Raw genomic sequence first — 13833 nt, 5'->3', positions numbered from 1 at the left:
AAGTGAAACATGGACTATAAATAGTTTGGACAAGAAGACAATAGAAGCATTCGAAATGTGGTGCTACAGAAGAATGCTGAAGATTATATGGGTAGATCACATAACTAATGAGGAGGTATTGAATAGAATTGGGGAGAAGAGAAATTTGTGGCACAACTTGACCAGGAGAAGGGATCGGTTGGTGGGGCATATTCTGAGGCATCAATTTAGTTGGTGGTTCTGAGCACTATGGGACTTAACATCTGTGGTCATCAGTCCCCTAGAACTTAGAACTACTTAAACCTAACTAACCTAAGGACATCACACACATCCATGCCCGAGGCAGGATTCGAACCTGCGACCGTAGCAATCGCGCGGTTCCGGACTGAGCGCCTGAACCGCTAGACCACCGCGGCCGGCATCAATTTAGTATTGGAAGGCAGCGTGGAGGGAAAAATCGTAGAGGGAGACCAAGAAATGATTACACTAAACAGATTCAGAAGGATGTAGGTTGCAGTAGGTACTGGGAGATGAAGAAGCTTGCACTGGATAGAATAGCAGGGAGAGCTGCATCAAACCAGTCTCAGGACTGAAGACCACAACAACAACAGTTCATGTCTATTATGGCAGCGCTGCGGTTTCCGTTTCTTCTGGGAGACGAGAGAAAGTTACGGTATTTCCTAGAACAGTCACTTTAAATTTCATCGCAAAAAATAATCTGTTGCCATTACGTGCAGCTATAGCGTAGCGGGTAGCGCACGGCGCAAACTTGTCAGCCCTACGCTTTTGGAGGGTCACCAACAAGGACTTTAGATAGCATAGCGGCCCCAATGTATTTGAATAGTAAGCGTTGTCTAATTTTTAGAAGGATATTCCCAGATAAGTTTGGTAACGTGTTACACAAATTTCTTATGCGCGGGATGTGCATCAATAAAGGAAAAAAATAATGCTACGTCATGAGGGAGTTCTCAGAATCGAACGGAACTCGTTAGATGTGCTATACAGACAAACGAATGACTAAAATTTCATAAAAATTGGATGATTTATTCAAGAGAATGACCTTGACAAATTGATCAACTCAATAAAGTGTTGGTGCAGCTCTGGTCATTCCGCTTGGCATTGAGTGATAGAGTTGTTGGATGTCATCCTGAGGGATGTCGTACCAAATTGTCTCCAATTCCTGCACTGAAGCGCCAAAATCCCGAGCTGGTCGGAAGTCCTTAACCATATTACACAAAACGTTCTCAATTGGGGAGGGATGTGAGGACCTTGCTGAGCAGTTTAGGTTTTGGCAAGCACGAAGAAAAGCAGTAAAAATTCTCGCCGTGTGCGAGCGGGCATTATGTAGAGGAAATGTAAACACGGGATAACTTGCCTTGAGGGGCAACAAAACGGGATGTAGGACATCTCGACGTATCGCTGTGCTGTAAGGGTTCCGCGGATGACAACCGAAGGAGTCCTGTTAAGAAAAGAAATGGCACCCGAGACCATTGGTCCTGGTTGTCGAGCCGTATGGTGGGTGCTACTTTGGTATTCCATCATTGAATGGGGGTGGGTCTCCTCACATGGCATCGCTGGCCACCGGTACTCCATTCGAAGTAGGACTTATCACTGGAGATAATTCGACTCAAGTCGTTGATGTTCCAGGCCGAACCACTGGACAACGGTGTCATACCAACCTGGCTGTCACACGGCGTGCGAATCGAAAACCAAGAGTGATGGTCAGGACTACAATTTTATTTCATAGCAGGACACCTTTAGTTGACATCCCCTGCATTCTTACAGCAAAACGGTGCGTCGACGCTATGATGAATCCCGATTTGTTGTCCTTCGTGGAAACCCACCCGGGGCTCACATTACAGCAAGACAATGCCTGCCCGCAAAAAAATGTTTCAAATGGCTCTGACAAGGGAACCTCCCCATCACACCCCCCTCAGATTTAGTTATAAGTTGGAACAGTGGACAGGCCTTGAAAAACTGAACACAGATCAATCGAGAAACAGGAAGAAGTTGTGTGGAACTACGAAACAAGTAAGCAAAATGTACCAACTGAGTAGTCCTTGCGCAACATAGGCAACAACATGGACGACGGGGCCGTGCGGTTAAAAAAAAAGATGGTTAGCGTGAGCAGCTGCGGAACCAGAGATCCTTGGTTCAAGTCCTCCCTCGAGTGAAAAATTTACTTTCTTTATTTTCGCAAAGTTATGATCTGTCCGTTCGTTCATTGACGTCTCTGTTCACTGTAATAAGTTTAGTGTCTGCGTTTTGCGACCGCACCGCAAAACCGTGCGATTAGTAGACGAAAGGACGTGCCTCTCCAATGGGAACCGAAAACATTTGATCGCAAGGTCATAGGTCAACCGATTCCTCCACAGGAAAACACGTCTGATATATTCTATACGATACTGTTGACGGCATGTGCGTCATATGACAGTAATATGTTGTCGACCCACCTAACTTGTACACTTGGCGAATGGGTAAAAAGATTCTTCAACCTTGCCCGATTTAGGTTTTCTTGTGGATGTGATTATCACTCCCAAAAAAGTGATCGCATCGGACAGACAGACGGACAGATATAACTGTCTGAAAACAAAAAATTAAAATTTTCACTCGAGGGAAGACCTGAACCAAGGACCTCTCGTTTCACAGCTGCTCACGCTAACCACGGGACCACGGCGCTTCAACGCTCATACTCTCCTTGATATTGCTTATCTCACATGGACTACTCAGTTTGTGTATTCTGCTTATTTTTTTCATAGTTCCACATAACTTCTTCCTGTTTTCTCGATTGATCTGTGTTCAGTTTTTCAAGGCCTATCCACTCTGCCAACTTATAACTAAATCTGAGGGGGGTGCGATGGGGAGGTTCCCTTGTGAGCACTATGGGACTCAACTTCTGAGGTCATCAGTCCCCTAGAACTTAGAACTACTTAAACCTAACTAACCTAAGGACATCACACACATCCATGCCCAAGGCAGGATTCGAACCTGCGGCCGTAGCGGTCGCGCGGTTCCAGACTGTAGCGCCTAGAACCGCTCGGCCACTCCGGCCGGCTGCCCGCACATGGCGAGAATTTCTACTGCTTGTGTTCGCGCTTGCTAAACCTTCCATTAGCCAGACAGGTGTCTGGATCTCTGCACAGTTGACAACTATTTGAGCATTACGTGCAGCGCCCTCCAAACATATCGGGATTTTGACGACTTGTCGCGCCAGTTTGACAGAATTGGGCACTATATGCTTGGTATTAAGAAAGCAATTGGACCAACTGTCAGAAAAACACCCCATCTGAAGACGGGTTAAGTCATTACTGATGAAGGCAAAGAAATGGAACGCTGGGTTAAAAACTACCTCGAGTTGTACGCAGCCGAGAATGAAGTTAGCAAGGATGCATGTGACGCCATCAAATAAATGCCAGTTACGGAAGAACTAGATGCAATGCCTACTATGGAAGAACTTAGTAGAGGAATAGATTCTCTTGCTAACGGAAAGGCCCCAGGTGAAGATGGGATCCCTGCAGAGGTTATTAAGTATAACAAGTCTGTTCTTCTCAAACATTTATATTCACTTATCACAACCAGCTGGGAAGAAGGTTATGTCCCGATGAGTATGCGGAATTCGAGGATAGTTACTCTATATAAACAGAAAGGGAACAGAAGTGACTAACAATTACCGAGGCATTTCATTACTAAGTGTAGCCGGGAAAGCTTATGCAAGAGTCATCCTAATGCGATTACAGATCTTAGCTTCCAGAATCTACACAGAATCTCAGTGTGGCTTCAGGCCCGGCCGATCAACCGTAGATATGATCTTCTCCTTAAGACAGCTACAAGAGAAATGTCGTGAGCAGCAGAGGCCACTTTATATTGCTTTCATTGACTTTGTTAAAGCGTTTGATTTAGTGAGCAGAAATTGGCTTCTCAAGCTGTTGCAGAAGATTGGATGCCCACCTAAACTACTACAGATAATTGTCTCTTTCCATGAGAAAACACAAGCAACAATTTGCTTCAACGGTAAAACGTCAGAAGCATTCCCTGTTAATAGTGGTGTGAAACAGGTGTGTGTGTTAGCTCCTACATTAGTTGGGATTTTCTTTTCCCTTCTGCTCAGATTTGCCTTTGAAGACTGTGAGGAGGGAGTGTATCTACATACGAGGTCTGATGGAAATCTTTTCAACATTGCTCGCCTCAAGGCCAAGACCAAAGTAAATACAGTTGTTATCCGTGAGTTGTTATATGCGGACGATGCAGCTCTAGTAGCGAACACAGAAGATGAGCTGCAATATATAATCAACAAATTATCAAATGCCTGTCAAAAGTTTGGTCTACTCATCAGCCTTCAAAAGACTAAGATCATGGCGCAGATCACTGCCAACCTTCCACCCATCAGCATTGATGGCAATCCTCTCCAGGTAGTTGATGACTTTACCTACTTGGGATCCACAATATGTAGCAACTTGCCCACGGACACTGAACTTACTAACAGAATCGCAAAGGCATCATCTGTCATGGCTAGATTGAAAAACAGAGTATGGAACAACGGACTGCTTACCACAAAAACTAAATTAAAAGTCTACAACGCTTGTGTTATAAGCACTCTTCTCTATAGCAGTGAGACATGGACAACTCTTTCTAGGCATGAATCTCGACTGATCTCCGCTGTCTCCGGAAGATCCTTCAGATCTCTTGGAGAGATAGAGTCTTTCATCGTGCAAGCACAACCAGCATCTTTGCACTCCTGAGTCATCGACGTCTAAGATGGTTGGGACATGTCAGGCGCGTGGATCCTGAACGCATACCGAAACAACTGCTGTACGGAGAACTTCAGGAAGGTGTGAGGCCAGTGGGACGACCGCATCTTCGTTTCAAGGATGTCTGCAAAAGAGACCTGACCGAGACCAGAATCAATCCAAGTCGCTGGGAAAGCATTGCAGATGAGCGTGTCAAGTGGCGAGTAACTGCGCGCAGCGGCGTCAAGCTCTCAGAGGACGAGCGCACACAGGAACAAATCAGGAAGAGGACAAAGCGAAGAGACAGAGCGGCTTCTGTTCCAAGTCCCTCAAATTTCACATGTCCAAACTGCAGTAGGGACTGCCACTCCCGAGTGGGACTTTTTAGCCACAGCAGACGCTGCAGACTCTGAACCAAGCATGCTACACCATCATCCCTCAAGGATGGACGGATGCCATTATTATTATTATGTTATCCTTCAAGAGACACCCAACAAATCTGTCAATGAATACCAAGACGAATTCGAGTAACACGTTATTGACTTGCTCGATTTGTGAAGACCTTTCTCTTGAATAAATCATTCTATTTTGTACATGGACATCATATCTTCCGAGCCACTCGAATAATTGCTTCATGGTTTGTCTTTTCTTGTTCGTTAGAGCGTATTTTAGTGACATAAATGAATATGACTTAGTCTGGCAAACCAGAAACGTGATGGATGAATAATTTTGACCCGCTATCTGCAGCAACACGCCGACCTCTGCATAGCAGACAACGTTCCGTGAACTAGTCCCTGCCAAGAGGTGTAGGAGGGAAGTGCGCAGTACATGGTGCTCGTACGTCAGTGGCAGCGGGCACTTGCTGCAGACTTCTGCCGCTTGAGACCAGCCACTAGCGGCACCCACACAGCAAACGAAGATGTACCTGTTCCCAAACCACATCTGGAAGCAGATGCTCGAGTAAGAAAGTATTGGAATACACTTCGTCGGTCTTTGCTTAGGATTAATTAACAGCTCATCACTCTCCTCGCCTCTATAGCGATTTGAAATACCCGAACAAAAGAAAGTCTCCAGATAAATGTTAGTCTAGCATTCCTCGGAAAGAGAAGCCGGTCACATTAATAGAAACAGTATTCGCAGAAATGTTCAGGATAAATGGCCATCGCTCGATATTATAAGGGCCAGTCAAATGAAAGCGGAGTATCCGCCACAGGGGGACCTAGGAATGGTTCCATTCAAAAGACGTTGATCTCCCTTCGAAACGAGACCCTCGATTCCTGTTTCGCAGAACGCGCTCGGCCGTTGGCTGATACACAGTCGCACCCCCTCCTGTAATTCCTCGTCAGGCTGAAACCGACGTACGCGCAGGTCTTGCTTCAGATCGCCAAAGGTGTGAAAACCACACGGTGAAAGAGACGGAGGGTATGAAATGGGGGCGACGTGATTTAATTATTTTTACAATTTGTATAAATAATGATAACTCTTTGAAGATATGTCGAGAAGGTGGCAGACGGAACAGCGGCTGCTGTTACGTTCACCTGAAACTCTAGCAATTCACATTAATGTCTTGTGAAGTATTGTCCGCGGAAGTTATCACTTTACCTCGTTTTTTCTTGATAGCAGCAGCTCCAGAATCTTCTTCTGCGACCTTCCTTGTACTAAATAAATAAATTTCTTCTCAGTGTGTCATCGTGATAACGCCTCGTCTTTATGATATAAAATTTTTTTAGAAGGAATGTTGATGCTCGTGGGGTTCTGCTCCTATTAACATAACCCCACTCCAAACTTGTAATAAAAACTTTATTGAGATGCAGGCTTCCACTGTTATTGCTTCACACAAAAGATGGAGCGTCTCCATAAAACATCCTAACATGGAGACGTCCGAAACAAGAGAAGACATTAATAAAAGAAAACTTTTAACAAAAGGACATTTAAAGAATTTGAAATTACTGAGATAACATTGATTGTATACCACATGTTGGATAATCTTGTTATGTTTACCTTTCTATAAATCAAGAGAAAGAGAGAGAGACAGAGAGAGACAGAGAGAGAAACGATCAAAGAAATTAGGTACACTACAGGAGGTGCAGTGTTTCCCAACAAAATCTCTGACGCGTAACCTCCGTCTGATTGGCAGTGTGGGGGCGGCCGTTCCCGTGCACAGGATGCCCCATCTGCTCGTCGAGTTTCTCGAGCGTCGAACCACGCTTAATACGCAGTGTATGAAGACACTCTGCAGAAACTGCGAAGCGCCGTAAGGTCAGAACGGCCTGCATATTTCTGGACGGAATCATCCCGTTGTACGCTAACGCCAGCCCCCACGCTGCGAATCTGACAAAGGCAACACGTCAGAGATTTCGCTGGGAAACTCTATAATATCCCCCCTGCAGACCTGGGCTTCCACCGTTTTATTACCACATTCTTGGCGACCTGAAGAATGACATACTTGGACGTCTGTTTCTGTCGAACGATGAAATGCAAGACTTGGTGCGGTTGTAGATCTGTCAGCGGCCGAACGCGTTCCGCGAAACAGGAACTGGTCGTCTCGCCTCGCAGCGAGATGAATGTCTAAACGTGTGTGGTGGCAACTTCTCAGTCGAACCAGTCCACGGTCCATCTGTGGCCGGTCTTGTGTTTTCCTTCGAGTGCTCCTTATACATTCAGAACTGAACAGCAGTATTTGTGACTATGGTTGGTTCCAGAACTGCAGGACGGGTGGAGAACGTAATACACAATGTTTTATTTGCTCTGGACATGCAGTAGAGTTTGTGGAAGGAAGAAGCCTGGTAAAATATTCGTAAATCGTTCATGAATCTCAGTGAATGGGCTGTAATGAAAAGTGCTCAGAATTTCGGTGGGCTGGGAAAAATCGGAGGAGCGATACGGCCAGAGTTTTGCTACGCACGTGCAATTTACCTGCATACTGCAGAGTGGACAGTTTCAGCTGAAGTGACCTCAGCGGTGCATGCGTCTTATCGCTGGGTTGGGTGCGGATAACTTCATAATGCCTAAAATGCACGTGGCATTTGAGTCGACAAGGATACATCGGTAACTACAGGGTTATTACAAATGATTGAAGCGATTTCACAGCTCTGCAATAACTTTATTATTTGAGATATTTTCACAATGCTTTGCGCATACATACAAAAACTCAAAAAGTTTTTTTAGGCATTCACAAATGTTCGATATGTGCCCCTTTAGTGATTCGGCAGACATCAAGCCGATAATCAAGTTCCTCCCACACTCGGCGCAGCATGTCCCCATCAATGAGTTCGAAAGCATCGTTGATGCGAGCTCGCAGTTCTGGCACGTTTCTTGGTAGAGGAGGTTTAAACACTGAATCTTTCACATAACCCCACAGAAAGAAATCGCATGTGGTTAAGTCGGGAGAGCGTGGAGGCCATGACATGAATTGCTGATCGTGATCTCCACCACGACCGTCCATCGGTTTTCCAATCTCCTGTTTATGAAATGCCGAACATCATGATGGAAGTGCGGTGGAGCACCATCCTGTTAAAAGATGAAGTCGGCGCTGTCGGTCTCCAGTTGTGGCATGAGCCAATTTTCCAGCATGTCCAGATACACGTGTCCTGTAACGTTTTTTTTTTTTCGCAGAAGAAAAAGGGGCCGTAAACTTTAAACCGTGAGATTGCACAAAACACGTTAACTTTTGGTGAATTGCGAATTTGCTGCACGAATGCGTGAGGATTCTCTACCGCCCAGATTCGCACATTGTGTCTGTTCACTTCACCATTAAGAAAAAATGTTGCTTCATCACTGAAAAAAAAGTTTCGCACTGAACGCATCCTCTTCCATGAGCTGTTGCAACCGCGCCGAAAATTCAAAGCGTTTCACTTCGTCATCGGGTGTCAGGGCTTGTAGCAATTGTAAACGGTAAGGCTCCTGCTTTAGCCTTTTCCGTAAGATTTTCCAAACCGTCGGCTGTGGTACGTTTAGCTACCTGCTTGCTTTATTCGTCGACTTCCGCGGGCTACGCGTGAAACTTGCCCGCACGCGTTCAACCGTTTCTTCGCTCACTGCAGGCCGACCCGTTGATTTCCCCTTACAGAGGCATCCAGAAGCTTTAAACTGCGCATACCATCGCCGAATGGAGTTAGCAGTTGGTGGATCTTTGTTGAACTTCGTCCTGAAGTGTCGTTGCACTGTTATGACTGACTGATGTGAGTGCATTTCAAGCACGACATACGCTTTCTCGGCTCCTGTCGCCATTTTGTCTCACTGCGCTCTCGAGCGCTCTGACGGCAGAAACCTGAAGTGCGGCTTCAGCCGAACAAAACTTTATGAGTTTTTCTACGTATCTGTAGTGTGTCGTGACCATATGTCAATGAATGGAGCTACAGTGAATTTATGAAATCGCTTCAATCATTTGTAATAGCCCTGTATATCGCGCGCAGATTACGAGTTGCTTTAGTTACCTGTCAGTCAGAGGACCATCTTCATCGTAGAATGTGGTAGGACAGGTGTGCTCCTTAACGCTGCCAGTCTCGCTTGCCACCTCGTGTTCCATAAGAAAGGTCGTCGGCCGCTTCTTGGCGGTCAGCTTCAGAACATCCCCCGCCCTCGCCCCCTACAGTGACGTCACTCCACTTAGCCTTGCTGGCACGCTCCTCCATTACGAACGACAGAAGAACCTCTGTCTGTCAAAAGTGGCAGGTAACGTCGATTTCTGTGCGAGACTTGAGACATGTTACCGTTGCATTCTTCGCCGAGTTTGAATTAAATGACGACGCTTCTGTTTCCTAACGTTTCAAAACATCACGTCGACGCACAAGCAGTCGCCACGTGGAACGTGCTGTTTCTCGATTGCCTCCTTCGCTCACGTCGTGACGTACTGTACAACCCTATCTACAGGGGGGTTCCTTGGAGTCCGTACTGTCCTCCAGCTTATTTACAATTAACACGGGTACAAGTGTATACCCACTGTTCTGTTTATTTACATGCATATTCCTTATTACCTGCAAGAGAACACGGAGGACGAGCCTGATTACTAGGAATCATGATGGAGGTTTTGTTTACTTTCCTTGTCCACGAGGTGGCTCTGTTGTATCTTTCTAAAATCGTCCCATGACCGAACGCGCTACGAATAAATGACACGCCCTTTCATTACTCGGTGCTATTCACAGACGTACAGTACGATGGAACAGCACCGGTACTGTTTCGCAGAATTCATTGACATGCACCTTGTAAATGGGGGAGTAGGCTTTCACTGCCGAAAGACTGTACAGGGAACGATTTCCTAACAGGCATCAACCGTCACGACGAGTGTTGATTTCTCCCGAGCGATGAATGCGAGAGACTTGTTCACTGGACAAAAGAAACTACGGATCTGGAAACATCAGTACCACACCAGGGATGTTTGTCAGGGTGTGCAGGAATCTTGTTCGCCGATGTCATGCTTGCACTGAGGCTCATGGCCGTCAGTTTCAGCTCATTTTCTTACATATAATACAAATGGTACATTCATTGTGTCGGTGTTGGCATTTGCAGTTAAGTGTAAGTAATGTAAATAAAGAAGCACACAGTAAAGTGATTTTATTGCTATAACCACTTAAGCTGGCTTCTTCGTATCTCAAATTGTTCAGTAGAGCATACTCTGTGTACTGTTAAATTTTTGTACGCTCTGACGGAAACATCCTTTAAAAGTACCAAAGTTTGCATGATCAACCGAATTCCGGATGTGAGATGAGAGCACAAACGTCGCCTTGTGTGGTAACAGTATAAACGTTCCTGTCACTACAAACGGCTACCCGATCTAGCGTTCCTGCAGTCGGAGTGGGAATGATTTCGAACAATAAGGGTAAAAAGACGAATGTAATGAGAAGTAGTAGAAATCAGAACAGCGAGAAACTTAACATCAGGGTTGATGGTCACGAAGACAATGAAGTTAAGGAATTCTGCTATCTAGACAGAAAATAACCAATGACGTACAGAGCAAGGAGGACATCAAAAGCAGACTCGCTATGGCAAAAAAGGCATTTCTGGCCAAGAGAAGTCTACTAATATCAAATACCGGCCTTAATTTGAGGAAGAAATTTCTGAGGATGTACGTCTGGAGTACAGCATTGTACGGTAGTGAAACATGGACTGTGGGAAAACCGGAACAGAAGAGAATCGAAGCATTTGAGATGTGGTGCTATAGACGAATGTTGAAAATTAGGTGTACTGACAAGGTAAGGAATGAGGAGGTTCTACGCAGAATCGGTGAGGAAAGGAATATGTGGAAAACACTGATAAGGAGAAGGGACAGGATGATCGGACATCTGCTAACACATGAGGGAATGACTTCCATGGTACTAGAGGGAGCTGTAGAGGGCAAAAACTGTAGAGGAAGACAGAGATTGGAATACGTCAAGCAAATAATTGAGGAAAAAAATGGTTCAAATGGCTCTGAGCACTATGGGACTTAACATCTGTGGTCATCAGTCCCCTAGAACTTAGAACTACTTAAACCTAACTAACCTAAGGACATCACACACATCCATGCCCGAGGCAGGACTCGAACCTGCGACCGTAGCAGTCGCGCGGTTCCGGACTGAGCGCCTAGAACCGCTAGACCACCGCGGCCGGCAATAATTGAGGACGTAGGTTGCAAGTGCTACTCTGAGGTGAAGAGGTTAGCACAGGAAAGGAATTCGTGGCGGGCCGCATCAAACCAGTCAGTAGACTGATGACAAAGAAAAAGGGTAATAAGCTTGCAGACCAAGAATAGCTCATTTCTGCACTAACGTCACGTACTAAATGCCATTTGACAGAACAATGAGTTTTACGAAACGGATCTACATCTACGTAGAAACTCCGCAAACGACCGTAAGGTGCTTGGCGGGGGGTACCCTGTAACACTACGTGTCATTTCCCCTCCTGTTCCACTCGAAAACAGAGCAAGGGAAAAACGACTATCTGTACGCCTCCGTATCAGTCGTAATTTCCCGTATCTTATCTTACGTGCAATGTATGTTGACGGCAGCAGAGTCGTTCACCAGTCGGCTTGAAATGCCGGTTCTCTAAATTTTATCAATAGCGTTTCCCGAAAAGAACGCCGCCTTTCCCCTTGGGATTCCCATTTGAATCCCCGAAGCATCTCCGTAACACTTGCGTTTTGTTCGTACCTACCCCATCGTAGTTTCGTTTCTCCCACCCGTGTTTTCTCGCACCACGGTGTGGAGTGGAACTCGGGGATCCACCGGCTGCTGCCGCCTGCGGGAGACCAACGACCCACAAGGACACCGCAGCCGACCCGTTAGCTGTCTGCAGATTCCCGTGCACTTTGTACGGAAGGCGCAGAAATTCTGCGCAGCTTGGTCACGACTTACATGCGCCAAGTTAGCTATGCATCCTGATAGAGTATATTTATTGTCAGCTCTTTACTTCACACCAAGGTGTGAGGAATAAGTGCTTCAGCGACTGATCACCGTTCAGACTAACCTTTAACTTATTCAAGAGAAAAAGACGTGACAGGCGAAGTATTGCACGGTAAAAGCATTGTGTCTACTGTCTAAACGTCAGGAGTTGTCTTCAGGCCTTTTTTTCCCTTCTGCTGACGTTGTAGGACGAGTAGTCACAAAATTTTAACTATCGTCGTGAGAATATAAAGTTACGTAATGAATATTTGTTTGTTCGCAGCCAGACGTCTGGAGTCCTGGTAAACACTGAACAGTCCGCGCCACAGCGCTGTTGCACGCAGCTGGATGAGTGAAGGACGAAATGCAGCATCCCACTGCTGGAGCGGAGATGTCCAGCGCTGTTTGCCCCGCGCTGTTCTGTAGCGTGGCGCGGATGGTTCAGAGTGTCCCAGGACTGCTGACGTGGACCTGAAAACAATTGAGAAGAATATTTATTATGTAACTTTATTTTTTTGAAGATAATAATTAAAACATTATGACTACCCTCTGTCAGTCTCTTTGGTTTCATGCAGTCAGTTTCTAACTTTGGGGCAGAATACATGCGAGTGGAGACACTCCCTTCCCGCGTTGTCATCATCATCACCATCATCATCATGATCGACATCGTCATACAACACAAACATTACACCAAACACACACAGAGACAATGCATATACACTCCTGGAAATGGAAAAAAGAACACATTGACACCGGTGTGTCAGACCCACCATACTTGCTCCGCACACTGCGAGAGGGCTGTACAAGCAATGATCACACGCACGGCACAGCGGACACACCAGGAACCGCGGTGTTGGCCGTCGAATGGCGCTAGCTGCGCAGCATTTGTGCACCGCCGCCGTCAGTGTCAGCCAGTTTGGCGTGGCATACGGAGCTCCATCGCAGTCTTTAACACTGGTAGCATGCCGCGACAGCGTGGACGTGAACCGTATGTGCAGTTGACGGACTTTGAGCGAGGGCGTATAGTGGGCATGCGGGAGGCCGGGTGGACGTACTGCCGAATTGCTCAAAACGTGGGGCGTGAGGTCTCCACAGTACATCGATGTTGTCGCCAGTGGTCGGCGGAAGGTGCACGTGCCCGTCGACCTGGGACCGGACCGCAGCGACGCACGGATGCACGCCAAGACCGTAGGATCCTACGCAGTGCCGTAGGGGACCGCACCGCCACTTCCCAGCAAATCAGGGACACTGTTGCTCCTGGGGTATCGGCGAGGACCATTCGCAACCGTCTCCATGAAGCTGGGCTACGGTCCCGCACACCGTTAGGCCGTCTTCCGCTCACGCCCCAACATCGTGCAGCCCGCCTCCAGTGGTGTCGCGACAGGCGTGAATGGAGGGACGAATGGAGACGTGTCGTCTTCAGCGATGAGAGTCGCTTCTGCCTTGGTGCCAATGATGGTCGTATGCGTGTTTGGCGCCGTGCAGGTGAGCGCCACAATCAGGACTGCATACGACCGAGGCACACAGGGCCAACACCCGGCATCACGGTGTGGGGAGCGATCTCCTACACTGGCCGTACACCACTGGTGATCGTCGAGGGGACACTGAATAGTGCACGGTACATCCAAACCGTCATCGAACCCATCGTTCTACCATTCCTAGACCGGCAAGGGAACTTGCTGTTCCAACAGGACAATGCACGTCCGCATGTATCCCGTGCCACCCAACGTGCTCTAGAAGGTGTAAGTCAACTACCCTGGCCAGCAAGA

Source organism: Schistocerca cancellata, chromosome 5, assembly GCF_023864275.1.
Source record: "Schistocerca cancellata isolate TAMUIC-IGC-003103 chromosome 5, iqSchCanc2.1, whole genome shotgun sequence".
NCBI lineage: Eukaryota > Metazoa > Arthropoda > Insecta > Orthoptera > Acrididae > Schistocerca > Schistocerca cancellata.
The sequence above is the reverse complement of the archived record's forward strand: the minus strand, read 5'-3'. Positions refer to the sequence as shown.